This window comes from Episyrphus balteatus, chromosome 1 (assembly GCF_945859705.1).
Source record: "Episyrphus balteatus chromosome 1, idEpiBalt1.1, whole genome shotgun sequence".
NCBI lineage: Eukaryota > Metazoa > Arthropoda > Insecta > Diptera > Syrphidae > Episyrphus > Episyrphus balteatus.
In genome coordinates, this window is record NC_079134.1 from 79,961,818 (window position 1) to 79,986,570 (window position 24,753).

At 32.0% G+C, this 24,753-nt stretch overlaps 1 protein-coding gene across 1 annotated transcript in view; it reads left to right on the top strand.

Annotated features, from left to right (window-relative positions):
* Positions 1-24,753, top strand: part of LOC129905254 (locomotion-related protein Hikaru genki-like) — a 508,020-nt gene that overhangs the window by 188,116 nt on the left and 295,151 nt on the right. The window contains exons 3-4 of the mRNA XM_055980690.1: positions 9,736-10,058; positions 10,113-10,258. The gene's annotated coding sequence lies outside the window, so the exon portion shown is untranslated. The remainder of the gene's footprint in view (positions 1-9,735; positions 10,059-10,112; positions 10,259-24,753) is intronic.

The window sequence follows — 24,753 nt, forward strand, 5'->3', positions numbered from 1 at the left end:
TCCCATCCCTGTAGGTGCACGCGTTCTCAAACTGGGAAAACTTAAAGGTAAAAAAAAAGTTAAGCTTGATTCTGAAAAAATAATCACTCCCAAAAATTGTCCTCAAGCGGTTTAGCTTCCAGGAGCGTTCAAAGATTCGGGGATTTTTCGAAAAAAAATTTTACCTCAACTTTCAAACGCGATTTTCTCGGAATTTTGAAAAAAATCCAAAAACCCGATTTTACCACTATCGGGTAGCTGAGAATATAAGCTTTCATATATGGCACCACTCCCATGTCTCTAGGAATTGATACATTTGCAGATGAAATTTATTTTTTTCTCTCAGCGATAAATCTCACTGGTTAACCGAAACATAAAAAAATTAAAAATGAAGGTTTCTCTCAGGCCTTGACAGAAATTTTTCTTTTGTAAAAATAAAGGTTATTTTTATGACCTTTATTGAAAAAGGCGACAAAGAACAGTTATTAAGGAACCTTTCAAAAGGTTCTGGTATTAATATTACCCGTTTAGAATCTGTGCAAAAGAGATTCCTTTTGTACGCACTTCGTAACTTGTCATGGGATGATAACAGACACTTACCACCATACGCCCAGCGATTGAATTTGATCAATCTCCCATCACTTATTCATCGAAGGACTACATCAAGTCTTTTATTTGTTTTTAATATTTTAACTGTTGAAACTGATTCAAATTATCTTTTATCACAAATATGTATAAACTTTCATTCACGTTCATTAAGATTAGTAGATTTTATTTATCAAAGATTTAATATGTAGAACGATCCATGGTTCACATGAGCCGTTGTATGCTGCTTGCACTTTGTTTAATAAGTATTTTAATTTAATTGATTTTAATGTGTCAAAAAGTTGTTTAAAAACTAAATTGTATATATATTTGCAATCTCAAAGCTAATAATTATTGTAATTTGTAGCTAAATAAATAAATATAAATACATATATAATCAATTTTATTCAGATGATAATTTAATACAACATTTATTGATTCTGCATCAGCTACTAAGTACACTTCGCGTCACTTGAATAGAAACAACATTTTTTCTTTAGAAAATAGCGATTGGCGCTTTGGTGAGGTAACTTAGTAGATTTTTGGTTTTGCATTTTCAAAGAGGAACTTTTAACAAACAATGTTGTAAAAACAAAAAACCCAAAACAGAAACCGTATGGCTTCTAGTTGTGTTTTTTCGCATTACCTCACAAAAAACAGTGTTTTTTTTGCGTCACTTGAATAGAAACAAGCTCTTAAATTAGATAAAAATGATGAAAAATCATGGACAACACTAATTTTAGTAAAGCAATATTAAGCTTTGACATTATTTGCACATTATAACCAATTATGGGCTACGAGCTACCAATAGGCCCCACAGAAAATCCATAAATAGCATCTAACATTGGAAATGCACCTGCACTATGCAAAATCGCGAAAGATATTGGAAAATTTGCCAAATTTGGATGAGATAATTTTTAAAATATCGTAAACTAGTGATCAAATCAAAAAATAAGACAGGTGAGACCCAAGTCACGAGCAGAGAAAAAAATAACTTAAAAACTAGCTGCAATTTTCTTCACTTTGCCGCTAAAATCGGTCAAAAACGTGGTGTTAGTGCGATGGAAAAGTGTTGGTTTGTTCCATCCTGGAAGTTATAAAAGGTGCACAACATTAAAAAAGCCTCAAAATGCAAAATAACAACATTTTACGTTCTACTAAGATTACAAAAAAGTTAACTATTTTATAGTTGCATTCGAACTGAAAAGTAGTGAGGTAAATAGTGGTTTTTAAAGGAAAACATACAAACTCAGATGGACCACGTTAATATTAGCCCTATTTCATTGGTTTATAAAAGAATAACCTTTATCGCATCGCCAATAAAGGGCACTAAAATGTGTTATAGTAATACGCTTTGTTTTTATGATGCACAAAGGCAAAATTGAAGCTTCAAGCTTCAAAAACAGATGCTAACTTTTACAAAGAAATAATGGTAGAAGATCTTGGCAAGTTTAGGAACGTGGAAGATCAACCGTCTTAGAGATTGCACAAGAATAGTTCAAGAAAAAACAACGCAATAAAAACAAAACAGATGCATTCCGGATAAAAACAAAAGTTTATTTCACTTATTCAATCCTTAAATTGTAGAAAATGTCATTTTCTTAATTTGTAAGAAGTTACCAAACACTTTTATCACTTTCTCCAATTGGGTCCACGATTGTGTACAGTAGAAGTGCATTTTCAATGTTAAATTCTATTTATGCATTTACTGTGGTGCCTATTGATAGCTCGAAGCCCATAATTGGTTATAATGTGCAAATAATGTCAAAGATTAATATTAGAGCAAGAGCCCACGACGGCCAGACCTTCGTTATTTTATACCAGCTGAAAGTTTGTCTGTGCGTACCCCCCATAGAGGTAAGAACGACCAGGGACTTTTTAGTTCTGGGTTGTGGTTGCTTTGGCAGGTAAACGGTACTAAAGGTGTAAAAAATAGGACCTTACTTTCGTCAAAGTATACCGCTTCATTTTTTTATATTTTCTTAAGGATAACTTCAGAAGTCTAGTCGTCCATTGCCAGACACCTATGACGGTTGTTTCCCCCTGCCAGACACCCCTAAACTTGCAAAAATTAGGACCCTACTTTCGTCATAGTATACCAGCTAAATTTTATATATGTTATTTGGGGACCTATGAAAAGATGTTACCTCAAGAGCCAGACAGTTTTGATGGTTGCAACACCTTGCCAGACACAATTTTCTAAAAAAAGACTCAAAATTAAAAAAAAAATATTAAAAAACGACGGCAACACTTACAGTAACAAATGATACTTTTTTCAAAAGCCAGAATTGTACACTTAATTTTAATTTTTAAATCAAGTCATTTCAATCAATAGTTTTTGAAATAATTGATTTCAAAGTCAAAATTTGTGAAAAAAAAGTTTAAAAAATTACATTGAATATTATTTGTGTTAAGGCTGTGGATCTAAATACAAAATATTCTAATAAAATAAACTGCCTAAATTAATTCCTTATCAAACGCTGAAATCCATATGTTCCTGTGCCATCTAGTTTTCGAGATATTTGAAAAATAGGAAAACTACTTTTTTATAAGATTTTAATTATAGTAGGAGATCCCACCATTGGACGACCTATTCACGTCGTTATACCAGTTGAAAGCTATATTTTCTGAAAGGTAGTGTCTAAGGAAATAAATTGCACATGGGTTGCCTAGCGATATCCTGTCAAGGCATAGGGTTGCCAAGCCTTAAAATTATTTTTCCGTATTTTTGAATACGCGTCCCTGCTTATATGGCAAGCCTAAGAGTTCTAAAAAAAAATATGTCATAGGAAATTTATTTTGATAATTTTTATTTTAAGGATTTTTTAAAATTTTAAGTTTGAGTAGGGTAAACAAAGGCAATAGGTAAATTTAGAAAAGGGCAAAAATCTATTTTCTAAGAAAAACGTGATAAAATTAAAATTGAAATTGGAATCGATAGATATTATGAATATATGAAAGCCACACATACAAATAAAAAGTGTAAAAACCTACAACTTGAGATAAAGTCTTTTTAAAGTCATGACACTCAAATTCGAGATTGGAGAAATATTTCATTAAAAATCAGAATAAAAGATTTTTTAAATAATTTTGATTTGATAAGTTAGAAAAAATAAAATAACTTGACACGTGTCTGTCAAATTTTTAATTTAACTTGCTGTTTTTGCGGAGGAATTTTTTGAAAAAGTACTTATTTTCGTATATTTTCAATATATATAAGGAGAAAATCCCGTCATAGGACCACCTATTCATGTCGTTATACCAGTTAAAAGCTTTATTTTCTTAAGGGTAGTGTTTAAAGAAACAGTTATTTTTCAAGTTATTTTTTTTTCTAACTTATCAAATAGCCCAGGGAAATTAGTAATTTAAATCGCATTTTTCGCGGGACAAAATTTTTTTCATGGAATGTGTTCGGGTGGTTGTCCTTATCATAAAAGTCAATTTGTTGGGAAAATTGGAGGTTGGGAACAGCCGCCATCTTGGAAAAGAGATTGGTAGCGTTTTTATTGAATAGCTCCATTGTTATTCATTTTAACAGAAAATGACAAAGGTAGGACTTATTAACAATAAAATTATCTAAACAATGATATACAAAACAATTCCGTGAGTTGATTAAATAAAATTTTATAGTTGGTCAAAGTGCGGGTTTGTATCGCAAGGTTGGGACAAAATGACATTTTTTCATATATCTGACGAACTTTTGATTTGTTTGGATAATTCTTCAAGAATGAATTATAGTACTTATAATTACCTATAAAATGAGCCCACAATCGTTATTGTCACCATCGTATTGTAGAAGTAATCTAACTCCGAAACTCTCCATGTACTAGTCAAAAGTGAGAAAAAAGCTAGTTTTTTGCTAGTAGGCCGAGAAAATTTTGGGAGTAGAGGTATAACCAAAATATAAGTACGCAGTTTTGCTGCCATACTCGTGTTAATGTCTATTTCAAAGGTCTGACAACTCTAATTTTGGGCTTTATACGGTTTTTGGGGGGTTAAATAACTTAAATTTTCCAGTTAACGTGAATGGGCTAAATTTGTACTATTTGAAATTATAAATATACAAGCTGATGCTCTATTATTTTTCCTAAATCTGGACACCTTAATCTCGGCTATGGGGTTAATAGAACTCACGATATAAGCTTTTTTAACTAACCATATCAGGCTTTTCAATTCAAATAAACAAACAAAAATCGAAACAAAAAAGCCTCTAAAACATAATCGTATAAACGGCTTATATCTTGAGTTCTATTGGTCACATCCTCAAGATTGGGGTGTCTAGATTTAGGAAAAATAATAGGGAATCAGCTTGTATATTTATAATTTCAAATAGTATAAATTTAGCCCATTCACGTTAACTGGAAAACTTACGTTATTAAACCCCCCAAAAACCGTATAAAGCCCAAAATTAGAGTTGTCAGACCTTTGAAATCGACATTAACACGAGTATGGCAGCAAAACTGCGTACTTATATTTTGGTTATACCTCTACTCCCAAAATTTTCTCGGCCTACTAGCAAAAAACTAGCTTTTTTCTCACTTTTGACTAGTACATGGAGAGTTTCGGAGTTAGATTACTTCTACAATACGATGGTTACAATAACGATTGTGGGCTCATTTTATAGGTAATTATAAGTACTATAATTCATTCTTGAAGAATTATCCAAACAAATCAAAAGTTCGTCAGATATATGAAAAAATGTCATTTTGTCCCAACCTTGCGATACAAACCCGCACTTTGACTAACTATAAAATTTTATTTAATCAACTCACGGAATTGTTTTGTATATCATTGTTTAGATAATTTTATTGTTAATAAGTCCTACCTTTGTCATTTTCTGTTAAAATGAATAACAATGGAGCTATTCAATAAAAACGCTACCAATCTCTTTTCCAAGATGGCGGCTGTTCCCAACCTCCAATTTTCCCAACAAATTGACTTTTATGATAAGGACAACCACCCGAACACATTCCATGAAAAAAATTTTGTCCCGCGAAAAATGCGATTTCATGCCCATATTTTGACTAATTGCCCTGAGCTAAAATCAAAATTATTTAAAAAATCTTTTATTCTGATTTTTAATAAAATATTTCTCCAATCTCGAATTTGAGTGTCATGACTTTAAAAAGACTTTATCTCAAGTTGTAGGTTTTTACACTTTTTATTTGTATGTGTGGCTTTCATATATTCATAATATCTATCGATTCCAATTTCAATTTTAATTTTATCACGTTTTTCTTAGAAAATAGATTTTTGCCCTTTTCTAAATTTATCTATTGCCTTTGTTTACCCTACTCAAACTTAAAATTTTAAAAAATCCTTAAAATAAAAATTATCAACATAAATTTCCTATGACATATTTTTTTTTAGAACTCTTAGGCTTGCCATATAAGCAGGGACGCGTATTCAAAAATACGGAAAAATAATTTTAAGGCTTGGCAACCCTATGCCTTGACAGGATATCGCTAGGCAACCCATGTGCAATTTATTTCCTTAGACACTACCTTTCAGAAAATATAGCTTTCAACTGGTATAACGACGCACGTGAATAGGTCGTCCAATGGTGGGATCTCCTACTATAATTAAAATCTTATAAAAAAGTAGTTTTCCTATTTTTCAAATATCTCGAAAACTAGATGGCACAGGAACATATGGATTTCAGCGTTTGATAAGGAATTAATTTAGGCAGTTTATTTTATTAGAATATTTTGTATTTAGATCCACAGCCTTAACACAAATAATATTCAATGTAATTTTTTAAACTTTTTTTTCACAAATTTTGACTTTGAAATCAATTATTTCAAAAACTATTGATTGAAATGACTTGATTTAAAAATTAAAATTAAGTGTACAATTCTGGCTTTTGAAAAAAGTATCATTTGTTACTGTAAGTGTTGCCGTCGTTTTTTAATATTTTTTTTTTAATTTTGAGTCTTTTTTTAGAAAATTGTGTCTGGCAAGGTGTTGCAACCATCAAAACTGTCTGGCTCTTGAGGTAACATCTTTTCATAGGTCCCCAAATAACATATATAAAATTTAGCTGGTATACTATGACGAAAGTAGGGTCCTAATTTTTGCAAGTTTAGGGGTGTCTGGCAGGGGGAAACAACCGTCATAGGTGTCTGGCAATGGACGACTAGACTTCTGAAGTTATCCTTAAGAAAATATAAAAAAATGAAGCGGTATACTTTGACGAAAGTAAGGTCCTATTTTTTACACCTTTAGTACCGTTTACCTGCCAAAGCAACCACAACCCAGAACTATAAAGTCCCTGGTCGTTCTTACCTCTATGGGGGGTATGCACACGCACAGACAAAGCTGGTATAAAATAACGAAGGTCTGGCCGTCGTGGGCTCTTAGTCTATATTGCTTTACTAAAATTAGTGTTGTCCATGATTTTTCATCATTTTTATCTAATTTAAGAGCTTGTTTCTATTCAAGTGACGCAAAAAAAAACACTGTTTTTTGTTAGGTAATGCAAAAAACAAAACTAGAAGCCATACGGTTTCTGTTTTGGGTTTTTTGTTTTTACAACATTGTTTGTTAAAATTTCCTCTTTGAAAATGCAAAACCAAAAATCTACTAAGTTACCTCCCCAAAGCGCCAATCGCTATTTTCTAAAGAAAAAATGTTGTTTCTATTCAAGTGACGCGAAGTGTATCTACATTAATCAACAATATTTATTTCGCGCAATATTCTTATATTAAATGCATACAAGATTCATTCAACCAAGCATGATATGTAGTTATTTTTGAAATGATTTGTCGCAATGAGCCAATAAAATTGAGTTTTTTATTTATTTGTTATCAATTTTATTGGAATAATACAGTCAAATAAGGAGAAAAAATGGGTAAATCTCGGAATGAATGTTTGTAGAAATTTTTTTTGCTCAATATCTTCCTTTTGCCATTCTATAACATATCTCAAAAGTCTAGAAAAATCTCATGTCCGCTTGTCGCGATTTCAAGGTCAAATCGCGAAATGGAGATTTTCAAAATTAGCAAAAAATAGGCTATGGTATTATATACACAATACACATATGATACATGACTTCAAGGTATTTTTTAATGCTGATTCCAAAAAATCTAAAATCAAGACAATCTTATACCTGTTTTTCATCTGTCAACTCAACAGTTGCAAACTTACTGCCGAAAAACCCTTAAAAGTTATGGTAGATGAACCAAATTTTGCATGAAGATTTTAGAATCCATCACTATTAAAAATCAAAACAATCCATTACAAAAAATATATATACCTACGGAATAATGGTGTTTTTTGATGGAGGGGCAAATTTTAGGATATGCACTAAAGAAGATTCCTGTTCATCTTAGGAATAAGTGCTAATAGGCTATTTTTTTCATTTTAATCTTTGTTTGGATATTCTTTAACTACCCTCAAAAATCTAAAAAAATCTCATGTCCGCAAGTCCTAATTTTCTTGGTTTGAAAATAAGGTGCAGATTTTAAAAAATTGAAAAACTACACTTTAGATTTGTGTTAGATCAACATGAATAAGGTGCATTACTTTTCAGGGATGGTCAAGTTGACTTGTTTGTGAGTTTTGTTGGAATAAGTGTTAAAAAATACTTTTAAATCATGTCGCTTATGTTGGTATACATATAAAAATTTAAACTTTTCTTATTAATTTTTTAAAATCTGCACCTTATTTTCAAACCAAGAAAATTAGGACTTGCGGACATGAGATTTTTTTAGAATTTTGAGGGTAGTTAATGAATATCCAAACAAAAATTAAAATGAAAAAATTAGCCTATTAGCACTTATTCCTAAGATGAAGAAGAATCTTCTTTAGTGCATATCCTAAAATTTGCCCCTCCATTATAAAATACCATTATTTCGTAGGTATATATATTTTTTGTAATGGATTGTTTTGATTTTTAATAATGATGGATTCTAAAATCTTCATGCAAAATTTGGTTTATCTACCATAACTTTTAAGGGTTTTTCGGCAGTAAGTTTGCAACTGTTATAATAATATGAGTTGACAGATGAAAAACAGGTATAACTTTTTCCAGAGACGTCAGATTGTCTTGATTTTAGATTTTTTGGAATCAGCATTAAAAAATACCTTGAAATCATGTATCATATGTGTATATAATACCATAGCCTATTTTTGCTAATTTTGAAAATCTCCATTTCACGATTTGACCTTGAAATCGCGACAAGCGGACATGAGATTTTTCTAGACTTTTGAGATATGTTATAGAATGGCAAAAGGAAGATATTGAGCAAAAAAATTTCTACTAACATTCATTCCGAGGTTAAACGTTAAACCCTTATTTGACTGGAATAATTGTGTTATCTTTTTTTTTATATATACATTCATTTTTATTATTATAGTTATTTATATTTATAATTACCTGTAACGTTAGGATTTTAACGTGCTCAATAAATCAAAATCAAAGAAAAATATTGATTATTCACATTTTAAAAAGGTAAAGTCGTTTTTAAGGCAAAGTGAAAAGAGCAAAAAAAAAAAAAACAATCAAAAAACTGGTTGCCAGTTTTCAGGATAATCCATATTAATTAATTACTTCAAACGGCTCTTCAAATAAAATCAAAATCAGTAAATAATATGTAACTTTTTCCATAGAAGAAATTTTTTTTCAACAATTACAATATTAAATTCTAACATTTTTCTGCAACCTTAGTCTTTTTCTAATAGTACAATGACAGCATTGTTCAAAATAAAAATTTCTTCAATTTCGGGTTCATAAAGTACAAATTTCGATTTGTGGACCACTTGATATAAAACAACGCCTGTGTTCGCCCCTGTCATGATGTTTTTAAAAGCATTCAGAGTTGTTTTGTCAGTTTTGGAAAGAATTTTATGTGGTTCATTTTTTATAATAATGTCTTATAAAGTAAAAAAGTTATTATTAATATCTGCATTTTCAGGCTTATTCTATAAAATGTTTGCCTTTTTATGTTAACTTACATTAGCCCTGTTCCATTGGAAGTGGTAGTTTACTCGTGAGTAGAAATCTACTACAACAACTACACTTCTATATCGCCTCGAGTAGAAGATCGTGTGTTATTTGTTGAACTAGATCTACTCATGAGTAAACTACCACCTCCAATGGAACAGGGCTATTAACAATATTTTAAATCTTTTTAAATGAATGAAGAATAATTTTTTTAATTTCCTGCAAAGGGAGGTTATCGCGCTGGGTTAACAATAGCCCATGAGAGCGAGATAAAAGCACACTGTAAATCAAAGGTGAACAAAACTATCCTGGTGACATGCTTCCGAGGACAAACATTGCCAAATACATTCAATTGTTCAAATCGATCGAGGAAATCGTCTGATCAGTTTCAAAACAAAGATAAATTGAATGGCAATGTAAATACATCCCAATCATTAATAGACAGTTTAAGCCTAACTAGCTTGATCAAAAATGATATCGTTTCCGATGTTTCTAGAAAGGCAAGATATTGTGGACCTCCGAATAAAGTAGAAGGAGCACTTGTTTATAAGTAATTTTTTTTGTAATAATTTAAATATTCATGTTCAAATACTTGTATGTATAGAAATAATGAGACTCCGGAAGACGATGAAGGATATCCAAATGGTACGGAAATATACTTTAACTGCATTGCTAGTGTATCGAGTGAACGAAACACTTGGAAAATTATTTGTGAAAATGGTAACTGGATTGGACGTTCTTATAGTTGTGGTAAGTCAAAATTGTTGCTCTCATGTAACTTACAAAATAATGTTTCATTTTATATTATGGATCGAATTAAGGACTATTTTATTTTTATTTTATTTTTATTCTTATCTTGTTTTTAACCCTTTCGAACCCAAGCTATGAAAATCAATATTAAAAAATGTTTTTTCAGTATTATCGTATCAAAAACATCACAACTAAGAAATATAAATAGCAAAAAGTTATTTTCCAAAATAAAAAATAGCAAAACTAATCTGTTACTCTCATGCTACATGTAATTAAAATACACTGCCTATGACCACAAAAAAAAGTCGGACAACTGAGAAAATAACTTTTTATAGAACAATAATATATGCTCCTTTTTCTAAGCCAAAAAGCAAAACACTTTCTGGATTAACTTTTTTTATATCTTTTTTTTCAAAATTATGACCATATATAAAAAAAAATTTTTTTTTCCAAAAAAAAAAAGAAAAAATGTGAAATTCAGTTCCTTTTTCGATAAAAAAAAATAAAGGTATGATATTTGACTAAATTTTTGTAATAATCCAGTAACTAGACATCGTTATCTTTCATTTGAGCCATCGAAACCTAAAAAAATATTTAATGGAATATTTTTTACGAATTTTTAAAACTATGTTACATGAGAGTAACGCTGGGTCCGAAAGGGTTAACAAGAAAACAATTATATTTTTCTCACTAGTAATTATTTAGTATAACTATCTGACACGGTCACGCTTTGATGTATCTCACCGCTGTTTACCACCTTCGCAAATATAATAACTTGCAAGATTCTAAATGGAACGTTGTGTCAAAATTTGAAAGCGATTGGCAAAGAACATTTCGAGATTTGCTATTAAAAGCAAATAAACATGAGATATACCAAACACGTTGATTTCAACTTCAGATTTCTCAGAGAAGAACAGAGATATTTAAAAGATTTAAACGGATTTAGAAAGATAAGATTTAGTTCTATTAGAAACCATTACAAATAATAACAAACAAATAACCAAAAGCTAAGAAATAATCTCGAAAACTGGTAAAAGCGGCATTTTCGATTTTCTAACGGGATAATCTCAAAAACGTGATGTGATAGAATTTTTTTGACCTCGGATTCGAGCTCAGCACTCCAAAATCCTATAGAAAAGTAAACCTTGGTTTCTGCAACAAAAAAAGTTTAATTTTGTTGACCAGTGTTATTATTGATATTAAAGGAGAAGGTTAATACTTCCTAAAAACATAAATTATATTGTTAGATAACATTAAGGCTTATTGTAATGGAGCTCGTAAGCGAAGCAATTTTAATCATTTTTTTTAGCTTAATTTTCAGTAAATTAGAGATTTAGTTGGTTTGCCTTCGAGTGCCTTCTACAATTTAAGTTCTCAAATGAAGAAATAACAGCGCAGTTTTTTTCCTTTTTTTCCCCTTTTAGACCAGTGCCGATGCCTTCAAAAACATTAAAAAGTACAAAAAAATCATAGTAGGATGAAACCCATTGGAAAAGGAGGGGAATATGATAAGAATGAAAGGAAAAATAAATTACGGGCGAGCCGAGTTCGGGAAGTGGGTGGGTTGAGTTTTTAGTGGTAAAAAATGGTATATCTCGATTTCCGGCAAAACTACAAATCCTATAGAAAAAAGTTGTATAGCAAAGTTGTAGGTAATAAAAAGATCTACAACTTTTGTATCAACAATTTTTTCACATAACCTCAAAATTTATGTGAAAAATTCAAAAAACCGAGTTTTTGGTTTTTAATTTTTATCTTTTTCAAAAACAAAAATTTTTCTACGAAATTTGGTGAAAACTTACCTTATTTTGTCCCAAATACACTGTAATTTATTTGATTTAAAATATTAATTTGTTCACCTTATTTTGACTTAATACCAAAAAAACACCCTAATTTTCAATCGAAAATTCACGTGTCAAAATATCAGCTTTTTTCAAAAAGTCGGTGGCCATTTCGTTCGTTAAAATGTCTATTTTCTGATGGTGTAAAAAAAATTGTACATTAGTATACTATAGAACATGTTCTAGTAAAATTCAAAAAATGAAAAAAGCTTGAATTCGAAAAAAAATTTTTATCATTGTTTACAATTTTGGCCTATTTATTCAAATTTACACTTTAATTACTCAAAAAACGTAAGATTTCATGTAACATTGATTATTATCTACAACTTTGCGATACAACTTTTTTCTATAGGATTTGTAGTTTTGCCGGAAATCGAGATATACAATTTTTTACCATTAAAAACTCAACCCACCCACTTCCCGAACTCGGCTCGCCCGTAATTTATTTTTCCTTTAATTTTCATCTTATTCACCTCCTTTTCCAATGGGTTTCATTCTACTATGATTTTTTTTGGTTTCAAAAATTATCGACCCTGGTCTATTTTCGAGTAATATGAGTTAAAATGACTATACACTGAGAAAAAAAATTAAAACCGAAAGATTGCCTTATTAGCACAATTATTTTATTTTTATAAAAGGTTGACCTATAGGGTAAGGGTAAGGTGCTCGAGTGACAGTCAAGTTCGATTCCCGGCATTAACCATTTTTTTCTTATAGGTAATTTTTTTTCTTTAAAATAACAAAAATATAAAAAAATGACTTGATGTATTATTTTGCAATAATATAAAATCATAATAGGTACAGGCTTTCATGCAAAAAAATGGTCATTATATATTTGACAGCACTTTGTATGGAGGGTACCCACTGTGCGTCGGTTTAATTTGTGAAAACTTTATAATTAATTCGCGGTCGATATATGTACCTACTGTTAGCAAAATCGTATTTTAAATAATTCCAATAGCAATGGTATTTTAAATAATTCTAATATTGAATTCAAAAATAATCAAAAAGTAGATCGTCCTTTTTCAATTTCACAAATTATAATAATATATTTTCAGATATTTTTTAGAACAATTTTGAAATGAAAAACTAATTTTTAATTTTTAAAAAAGTAAGTGTTTTGGTTGTTCAAGTAGGACCCATTATCGCTTCAATGATTCTTCTTCTTGATACATCTAATACATCTAATACGGCCAACCTGACGCTGGTGACGTTCTCGGCACCTCAGGTAATGCCATCAGATCTTAAAATAAAATGAAGTTTTATTTCTATAAACTATTCTTCGAAACAATAACCAACAACTGGCTCTTTAAAATCTGGTGTGACCTCAGCCATCACCTGGCTCCAACACCACCGGTATGGAAACCAAATATCAAAATCATCATTGGTGTGGCCGCAGCCAACACCTGGCTCAAACACTAACGGTATAGAGACCAAATATCAAAAACTTTACTGGTGTGATCGCAACCAACACCTGGCTCCAACACTAACGGTATAGAGACCAAATAATATCAAAAACATTACTGGTGTGATCGCAGCCAACACCTGGCTCCAACACTAACGGTAAAGAGACCAAATATCAAAAACTTTACTGGTGTGATCGCAACCAACACCTGGCTCCAACACTAACGGTATAGAGACCAAATAATATCAAAAACTTTACTGGTGTGATCGCAACCAACACCTGGCTCCAACACTAACGGTATAGAGACCAAATAATATCAAAAACATTACTGGTGTGACCGCAGCCAACACCTGGCTCCAACACTAACGGTATAGAGACCAAATATCAAAAACTTTACTGGTGTGATCGCAACCAACACCTGGCTCCAACACTAACGGTATAGAGACCAAATAATATCAAAACATTACTGGTGTGACCGCAGCCAACACCTGGCTCCAACACTACCGGTATGGAGACCAAATATAAAAATCATCATTGGTGAGACCTCAGCCATCACTAAATTTCGCAACCATTATAACGAAAACAAACCTGGATTCATTCTGTTAACCTCTTCTTCAGAATCTAAAAACTCCAATATTTCTTTCATGTCACAAGATATAGACCACTGCAAAGGCCATGCTATCAATTGTTCTTTTGAAACTTTAGTTATGATTTTTGTGCCAACCTTTTGTATTTCATATCTTCCATTGACCAAACATTTTACTATTTCATAAGGACCCAAAAATTCATAATCAGTTTTACTATCATGCATATTAGAATCACGATGCATTAAAACAAAATCTCCAACTGAGTATTTAATTGTGTCCCGTCTTTTTCGATTTGCCTCTTGCATGCAACTCTGTTCAGGAAATAATTTCAATGCCACTCGTTCTCTATCAAGTTTTCGATCACGAATAGGATTCAGGTCCGGGGATATTTTTCGCAATATTGCCTGAATCAATGGAGTAGCACTCCTTATTCCCAAAAGAAGTTGTAAAGGGGTTTCCCCTATTGATTTTTGTATAGTTGTATTTAAAACTAACTGAATTGTCCACAAACCACTCGGCCATTCTGATTTAATTTTCGTTTCAATTCTCAATAAATTTCTAATTGTTCTCATATATCTTTCGACTTGACCGTTACCTCTATGTATATCTGGTGTTGTAAAATGATATTCAATTTGCCACTCTTTTAAGTATTTTGGAAAACTTGTATTTTTAAATGATGTACTTGAATCCATTATAATTTTTTTAGGGGTACCAAAAAGTGAAAGAACATGTTGAATTTTGTCTTTTGTTTCAGCTGTTGTAACAGTCTTCATAGGAGTCAGAATACAATATTTTGTAAAAGCATCAACTATCACTAAAATATGCTTGAAACCGTCATTTGATATTGGCAGTGGGCCAAAACAATCCATGTGCAAAGTTTCAAAAGGTTGCTTTGGTTTTTCAACTGGATTTATAAAACCTTGCAATGACCACTTTGTGATGACTATGAAATAAGACGACCGTGTTGTGGGAAAGAGAATATAAGACTGACTTTATTGTTATACAAGTTAGATAGTGATAGTAATAGTATATGTTTAGTTTAGATGTTATATGTTTATATAAGTATACAGAATACATGACATCTTCCTTTTTTTTTTTTTTTTTCAATTCATTATTTCTTTTATTGACTTGCAAAAATTCATTTGAATGTAAGCTAGTAATATACATTTATTTAAATAATATAATCAAGAATTTAGTTTTTTAACTTAAGAATTCATTTTTGTTTAAAAATAATTTATGATTTTATTAAATATTGAAAATTAAACTTATTACTTTAATATAAATAAATATACTTAGCAAAGTTTAAGTTGGCTTATAACGATCGACTGGCTTAACAACTCTTCCATATTTGGTGACAACGACGTTAGGCAATGGTTTTGTTATAGCTGATGTTGACTGCTCTTGTGTAGGGTAGTTTTCGACGTTTGTTGTTGTTTCTGATGATGATGTTGCTTGAGATGGTGATGGAGTGGTCACAATTTCTTTGTGGTATGGAATTGTTGCTGTAGTCGGGTGAATGTGGATTGAGTTTCTACGAAATGTCCTTCCATCGTCAGATTGAACAAAAAATGAGCGAGGTGAATTAGCAGCTTTGGTTATTTTACCAGAGACCCATTCTCTTTTGTTTACTTGCATACGAACTTTACTACCTGGTGACATTTCTGGCGATGTTTTTGATTTTCTGTCAGAAAACCTTTTAATGTCGTTTCTCACCTTCATTAAGTTTTGATGCACGTTAGGAATAACTTTGGGTTTAAGTAAGTCATTATGAATTGGCAAAAGTGTTCTCGTAGAGCGACTCATCAAGCGTTGGTTCGGGGACATCAGTTCGTTGTTTCTAGCTGTATTTCTGTAGTTTAGAAGCGCGATGTAAACATCTGAATCATGTTTGGCACATTTTTTTAGAATTCCTTTTGCTACTTGGACGTAACGTTCTGCGAGCCCATTTGATTGCGCAAACTTGGGACTTGACGTTTGATGAGTTATGTTCCAACTATTGACGAATTTTCGGAACTCACTGGAAGAAAACTGTGGCCCGTTGTCGATTTCTAAGGTCACAGGAATTCCATGGGTTGCAAAGATTTTCTTCAAATGTTGTATGACCTTGCCGGATGACGAATTTGATAGCGAGACAAAATCGAAGAATCCCGAGTAGCTGTCGATAATAAGAAGATATTCTTTATTATTAAAATAAAACAAATCTACTGCTACAATTTCCCAAGGAAGTGTGGAAATATTTTTTAAAATTAAAGGTTCTTTTGTTTTGGATACTTGATAACTTTGGCAAATACCACAAGACTTGATGTATTCGGTTATGTCGTCCGTCATTCCGACCCAGAACATCAACTCTCGTGCTCGATGCAAGCATCTCTGGATTCCAAAATGTCCGTGATGAATTTTCTTTATCATTTCACGTTGAAGTGATGAAGGTACGATAAGTTTCGTGCCTTTAAATAAAATCATATTTTCGTAGACGATCTCTTCACGAAAAGTCCAATATTTGCGAAGTTCCGGTGATACTTTATGAATAGCATTCGGCCAATCCTGTTGACAAACACTGATGAGTTGTTGAAGCTCGGAGTCAGTTGCTGTTTCTTCAGCAAAACGTTTCATGGTTTCATCTGACACTGTGTGAAATGAGTATATTTCGGTTCGATCATTGGTTTCCTTTTCAGACGGATTTATACAATCTCTGCTGAGAATATCGGCTAAGGCGATTTCTTTGCCTTTCCTATATGTGACCTGTGGATTATATTGAGTTAATTGAAACATTATTTTTTGAAGTCTGTTTGGAGCAGATTGTATAGGTTTTTTAAAAATAATCTCGAGAGGTTTGTGATCGGTTTCTACCGTTAAACGTTTTCCAACTATATACTCACGAAACTTCTCACAACCAAATAGTATCGCTGTGGCTTCTTTTTGTATTTGAGGGTATGCTATTTGGGATGACGTCAATGCTTCTGAAGCATAGGCAACCGGTTGGTCACCCTGAAGTAAAACTGCTCCAATGCAGGAATTACTGGCGTCTACTTGTAATTTGACATCTGCGTTTGGATCATAAAATGTTAATACCGGAGTACTTGAAAAAATTGATTTTAAGCGCTCAAAAGCACTGTTGTGATTTTCAGTCCATTCCCAAGAAACATTTTTCTTTAGTAACGATCGTAAACTATTAGTTACATCGGAAAAGTTATGAATAAACTTACTCAGATATGTGGCCATGCCAAGGAGTCTTTGCAACTCAACCTTGTTTTGTGGTGCTTTTAAAGACATAATTGCACTCACCTTGTCGGGATCTGCTTGCACTCCTTTATTTGTAAGTATATGTCCAAGAAATTTTATATTCGCTGTGTTAAATACACATTTTTCTTTATTTAGTTTCAAGCCGCTTTGTTGAATTTTGTTGAGTACTTGCTGTGTTGTTTTTTCTAGTTGGGTTATTGTTTTACCGTGAATTAAAATGTCATCTATAGAGACTTCAGTGTTTTCAATTCCATCCAATAGATTTGACATATAGCTTTGGTAGACTTCCGAAGCCGAGGCTACACCGAAAGGTAATCGTTTGTACGAGAAGCGGCCCCAGGGTGTTGCCATAGTTAGTATTTTTGACGTACGAGGAGTCACTTTAATTTGCCAGAAACCTTTTTTGCAATCAAGAAGTGTAAAATACTGTGACCCTTTGATGTTGGCCACAATCTCTTCGATTGTCTTTAATGGATGATAACGTCTAATTAAATTTTTATTTACCTCAGATGGATCGATACAAATTCGTATTTTATTGTTTTTATTTACGACAACCATTGGTGATACTGCAGGTGTAATCCCAAACGTTTTTTCCAACACACCCATCTCAAGCATTTTGTCGATTTCAGACTTGACTTTATCGCGAATGGAGTGAGGTATTTTTCGGGGTGCGTAAATTTCAAAGCGCGGATTTTTAACTAAATCGATATCGTACTCATAGTCTTTCACGCAGCCGAGTCCCGCGAAAATATTTTCATTGATTTTTAGCTCTTCGACACGAACAATTAATTTAAGTTGTTCGCACGCTTTTCTACCTAATATTGGCGCAACTGGATAGTCTACGACTTTGAAATTAATGTTTGCTTTTTTATTACGTACTACACATTGAGCATTTATTTCTCCGCACACATCTATTTGACTATCGCCAAAAGCTATTAATTTTTTGGTTGCGGCAGTTTGTAATTCTGTTTTTAATTTATTTGCAATAGATTTGGGCAGTACATTACACTGCGCCCCAGTGTCTAGTTTCAATGTAACTGTTTTGTTATTTATTTTAATTTCTTCATACCAGTTGTTGTTTGTGTCTTTATTTGTTTCGACTGTTAAAACGAGTAAACCATCGGAATCTGTTTCACTCGTGTCTGATTTATAATATTCGTAGTCATCATCGTCATTTAGTGCATGTACTTTTTTCTTTCTGTTACACATCTCTGAGAAGTGCCCTTTTCTATGACAAGTTGAACATCGATGACGATAAGCTGGACAGTTATTTCTTGCATGTCTTTTTCCGCAGCGGTTGCATGTGGCGGTCGTTGTGTCTTGTTGTCTGTGTGAATTGTTGTGGTGTTGCTTATTTACTTTGAAATTTTGGTAGTCTTTGTTATAATTTTTGAATGACTGTGTGGAGTGTGCATTTTGTTTGTATTTTGTTATGGCATTTACTTCGTTGGATTTATGTAATTCTTTTATTTGTAGTGTTGCTACCTCGCTTGCTCTACATATTTTTATTGTTCTAGCAAGTTCAAGATTTTCTTCAGCTAGCAACTTTTCACGAACAGCATCACTCATTACACCAACAACAATTTTGTCTCTTACAAGATTATCTTCCAATGTTCCAAAGTCACACTTTTTACCTTGATTTGTAATTTTGGTGAGAAATTCGTCGAAAGACTCACCTTTATTTTGCATCATCATGTTAAATGTGTATCGCTCAAAGGTTACATTTACTTTCGGAGCAAAGTATTCTTCAAATTTCTTTTGAATTTCAGTAAGTTTCTTGCGGTCTGCATCTGATAATGTGAAAGCATTATAGATGTTGGCAGCGTCAGGTCCTATTGATGACATGAATGTCGCCACTTGGACTTCTGCAGATCTGCTGTCCATATCAGCTGCTACAGAAAACCATTTATATTGTTGAAGCCAATTTTTCCACGATAAGGCCATGTTCCCGTGCGTTATAACTAATGATTGTGGTGGCTTTACAAATGATGAGCCTTTTTGCTCCGTACCCGTATCAGGCATTTTATTTTATTATAAATTTTAGCAAATTAAAAAATAAACCGATATAGAAATTATGTCTTTTTTTTTTTTTTTATTGAGCCCGCTATTCTGACACCATGTGATGACTATGAAATAAGACGACCGTGTTGTGGGAAAGAGAATATAAGACTGACTTTATTGTTATACAAGTTACATAGTGATAGTCAGTGGCGAAGGGTTCATATAACTCGATTATTTCCGTCTTACCTTTTGAAATTCTCAAACTCAACAACATTAACTTCTCGCAACATGAATATAATTTCAATCAACACCTGCACACGCTGTCAACATTATTTCAAATACTCTTCTTTCAGTTCTACTCTACACACCTATCTGCTTTTCAACTCACTCCATAAACAAACACAAAACTAGAGCAAAAAAAAGGTAACCCGAAAAATGCCGTCTTATAAACAATAGAACAAATTTGTTTTTTTTCCTCTTTTTTCATTTACTTATTACTGCCCTTGTGACCTCTCTGTTTAATACACGCTTTCTAATGGAAGAAAATAAGACGATATTCATCGTCTTACTTTTTGGTGAATTTTTATGTATCTCTCATAATTTTCGCTCTGGGTTAATGAATGCTCAGTGCGCATGTCAGTGTCTGCTTGAGGTAGGTTTCATTTTTCATAGGAAGAAAAAAAGGTAGAATAAGACGGTTTCCTCCGACTTATTTGGGGAATTTGTGTGTATCTTGCAATCGCTGAGCTGATGAACCAAATTATGTTGCGCAGGTAAGTGGGTGAGGTAAGTTTTATTTGAAGAAAATCAGTTAGGAAAATATAAAAGGTATAGAACAAGAAAATAACACGCTCCTTTCCGACTTATTATCTGAATTTTTATGTATCTCTCTACTGGGCTGGTGTGTCAAAGGTTTCCACTATGATAAGAAATATGCGTGGATGTTATATTTAATGTCATAAGGCATTTTTGTTGGCAGAAAGTGCATAAAATAAATGCAATTTCCATAAAGTGGCACAACTGCCCCAATTGAATTCAGCAAGTCCCAAGCAGAACGCAGTGAAATTTTGAAAATAATAAAAATTTAGATGATGCAAAAATTGTGAAAAGTTTTTAGATAGTAAGAATTATTGTTTTGATTATGAATTTAATATCATTGTTCATTCAAAGTCGAGAGCAAGAAATTTGCTATTTTTTTAAATTTAGTGTAATGAATTCAGAAGTCACAAATTGCTAACCTCTAAGATTTTGAAATATAAATTTTTATTTGCAATAATCTTTGAAAATATATAAATATATTTTATACAATAAAATACGAGTATGACTTTTTGACATTCAAAAATTAGTTTTCTAAAAAAGTACCGAAAAATAACGTTTTCTACCAGTTAATATTCAAGTATTTCAAAAACGTGACGGTCCAATGCAATTTTCACTTCGGGAAAATCCTTTAGAAAAGTATGGTTTTGTTCAAGATCTATTTTGTAATTTTATAGGTATTATTTTTTCTTAAAGGATTCAAATAATTTTAATCAGTTTAGTTTTATGAAGATAACAAAGGAGACTGGGCACTTTTGTATGGGACGTGGCCCATCGGTGTAACACATTGTGACATACATCAAATGAAAGATCTCGATGAGTGTATTATTTTTTTATATGGGCACAAGTCTGTATCTCGTGCAGGGAAAGTGCAGTGATGCATTTTATGCTCAAAAATGTATGTAATAAAATTCAGAAAAGTATACATTTTGACTTGATACTCGATTAAATTGATTCAAAAACATAACATAACTGTGTTAGAAGTTCAATTGGGCTAATCCATCACCAGTTTTCACCCATGACGCAATGCATTTTTCGGTTTCTAGAGCACTTTTGTATGGGACGTGGCTCATTGGTGTAACACATTGAGACAAACATCAGATGAAAGATCTCAATGAACGCATTTGTTCTTTGTATGGACAAAAGTCTATACTTCGTGCAGAAAAAATGCATTGGTGCATTTTATGTTCAAAGATAAATGTAACACATTGAAAATTACATACATCAAATGAAAGTTACTGATAAGCGCATTATTTCTTTGAATAGACAATAAACTCTATCTCGTGGAAGGTGCAGTGGTGCATTTTATGTTCAAAAATGTATTCAAGGTTATTTTAAATGTTTGTATTTTTAGAAGAAAAAAAGGTGGAGAAACGACTAAATCCATGTCGTTTGTGGTTTAAATTCATAATACCTACCAACATTTTATTAGTAATATATGTAACCTGTAGTTTGAGTTGCATTTTTGAAAAATTAGTCACAACCTTCGTATATTTAAATTATTTTAAAACCAACAAGGTAGTTTCGCACACGACTTCAAAGTACAGAAGATCATATACTTACTCAAACATTTTTTGTTATTGCATTTCAATCTATAAAAAACGATAAATGCATTTTTTTTTAAATTAAAGCAGTTGATGGATTAGTCCAACAGAACACCGTTATTATTATGTTTTTGAATTTAGTCAATCGAGCATCTAAACAAATGAGCCACGTCCCATACAAAAGTGTTCTAAAAAACGAAAAATGCATTGCGTCATGGGTGAAAACTGGTGATGGACTAGCCCAATTGAACTTCCAACACAGTTTTGTACTTTTATTATTTTATTACATACATTTTTGAAAATAAAATGCACCAATGCACTTTCCCTGCACGAGATACAGACTTGTGCCCATACAAAAAAATAATACACTCATCGAGACCTTTCATTTGATGTATGTCTCAATGTGTTACACCGATGGGCCAAAATGCCCACTCTCCTTTGTAGTTAAAGAACGCTCTTACTAAAAGGGGTTGGGTTCGATATCCCGCTTTTTTTATTCCCGTTTTTTAAAATCCCGCTTTTAAAATCCCGTTTTTCATTATCCCGCTTTTTATAATCCCGCCTTTTAAAATCCCGATTTTTATAATCCCGTTTTTTATTATCCCGATTTTGCAAGCAAAACTAGTTGTTTTATTTTAAAAAATCGCGCGATTTTTTAAAATAAAACAACTAGTTTTGCTTACAAAATCGGGATACTAAAACAAATTAAAAAATGAGACATTGTTCTGAACGCATTTAATTAAAAGCTTTAACAAAAAATATAATATATAAAAAATAAGAAAAAGTAAGGAATGTGATACTAAAAAGAAATCAATTAACGAACTAATATTTACTTTAAGGTTTCAGAAGAACAATCAAATCGTGATAATCCCATAGATTAATAATAACATAAAATGATCACAACACCTTAAATTAAGTACACACTACATAATCAAAAGATTTCATTTAAATATATTTCAACTTTTGGATGCATTTCAACAATTTTGATATTTAAATAAACGAAATTTCTTTTACTTGTGAACTCAATTTAAGGCTTTATATTTTTATAAAAGAAATACCGTTTTCATAACGTGTTGAAGGTACATATTGTGTGGGCAAAAAATCAGTTTTACTAATTTTTTGTCTATTTCTCATGATTTTTTTATTTGTGAATTAAGCATGTATTTGGTAAAAAATCGGGATTTTCGGGATTTGACGGGATTTTAAAATGCGGGATTTCAGAAAACGGGATTTAAAAAAGCGGTATTTTAGAAAACGGGATTTTGAAACTTTTTTTTCGGGATTTTCGAAAAACAGGATTTTAAAAAGCGGGATTCCGATACGCTCCCTACTTAAAGTTTTGTATACACCAAGATAACTGTTGCTTCTGTCGGCGTCGAAAGATCTTTAAAATTCTAAGGCGATTTCATGCATAGAAGATAGACTTTCTGATCTAGCACTTATATTTATATGTAGAAAAAACTTCTTCTAAATTCTAATTACTAAAAGTATAGACTTGACTTTTAAGAAAAAGTTCTTGCAGAGTTTTATGAAAGAAAAACGTAGAACTTTGCACACTTTTTAATGGAAACTTTATTAAACAAAATATATATGTATATATCTTATGTTTTTGACAATTGGTTTGAGTTGCTTAATTTCATGGCTTGAAACGCAGAAATATATTAAAAATTTGAATTTCTTGGTGACTAATTTTTCTTCGACTTACCATTTGAAATCATTCACGCCTCGCCACTGGTGATAGTAATAGTATATGTTTAGTTTAGATGTTATATGTTTATATAGGTATACAGAATACATGACACAGTTCTCGTTTTTTTTACCGCACAAATGACACAGTGTTTTACATAGCTTTTAATAAAACTTCTCATACGTGGGAACCAAAAATGTTCCGCGATTGATGCATATGTCTTGTCAACACCGACATGACATTGTTCATCGTGAAAAATTCGTAACAATCCCAAAGACTTTGCTTTGGAACAAACCATTGTAAATTTGTAGTACCATCTTGATTAATTTGTTTTCGATACAACATTCCATTGTGCTCTTCATATTGATTAGCATCAAGATTACCCATTTTTAGTTCTTCCAGCATATTCTGTACTTCTTCATTTCCTTTTTGTTCAATATATGCCCAATCTTTGTGTCTGACTCGTCGAACAACTTCAACTGGATTTCGACTAAAAAAATCAACATGGGCTAAGCTACTTCCCTTGCGATAAACTATTTCAAAACTAAAATCTTGCAGATAAATCCACCATCTTGCAATCCTAGGAATTAAGTCTTTTTTGTTGGCTGAAGCTTTAACTGCATTGCAATCAGTTATCAAAGTAAATTTTATTCCCAGTAAATAAACTCGAAAATGTTTAACAGCCTGTATTATAGCCAAGGTTGCAAGTTCATAAGAATGATAATTTGTTTGATGTTTCATAGTTCTTTTACTAAAATAGGCTATGATTTTAACTTTACAACTATCTTTTTGAATCAAAACCGCACCATAACCAATGCTGCTTGCATCAGTGTGGAGTTCTGTTTTTAGGTCAGGATTGAAAACACCTAGTAGTGGCCTTGAAGTTAAATGTTTGATTAAATACTGTCTAGCTATTTCTTGTTCTTCCTTCCATTCAAATGGCACATTTGTTTTTGTTAGTTTTGTTATTGGAGCGGTCTTAGAAGCAAATTCAGGAACGAATTTTCTAAAATAACCCGCTAGACCCATCAATTGTCGGACTTGCTTGACATTTTTTGGAATAGGCGTTTCAATCAAAGCTTGAATTTTCTGTTTTCCAGGCCGTATTCCTTCACCAAAGACTTTGCTTTGGAACAAACCATTGTAAATTTGTAGTACCATCTTGATTAATTTGTTTTCGATACAACATTCCATTGTGCTCTTCATATTGATTAGCATCAAGATTACCCATTTTTAGTTCTTCCAGCATATTCTGTACTTCTTCATTTCCTTTTTGTTCAATATATGCCCAATCTTTGTGTCTGACTCGTCGAACAACTTCAACTGGATTTCGACTAAAAAAATCAACATGGGCTAAGCTACTTCCCTTGC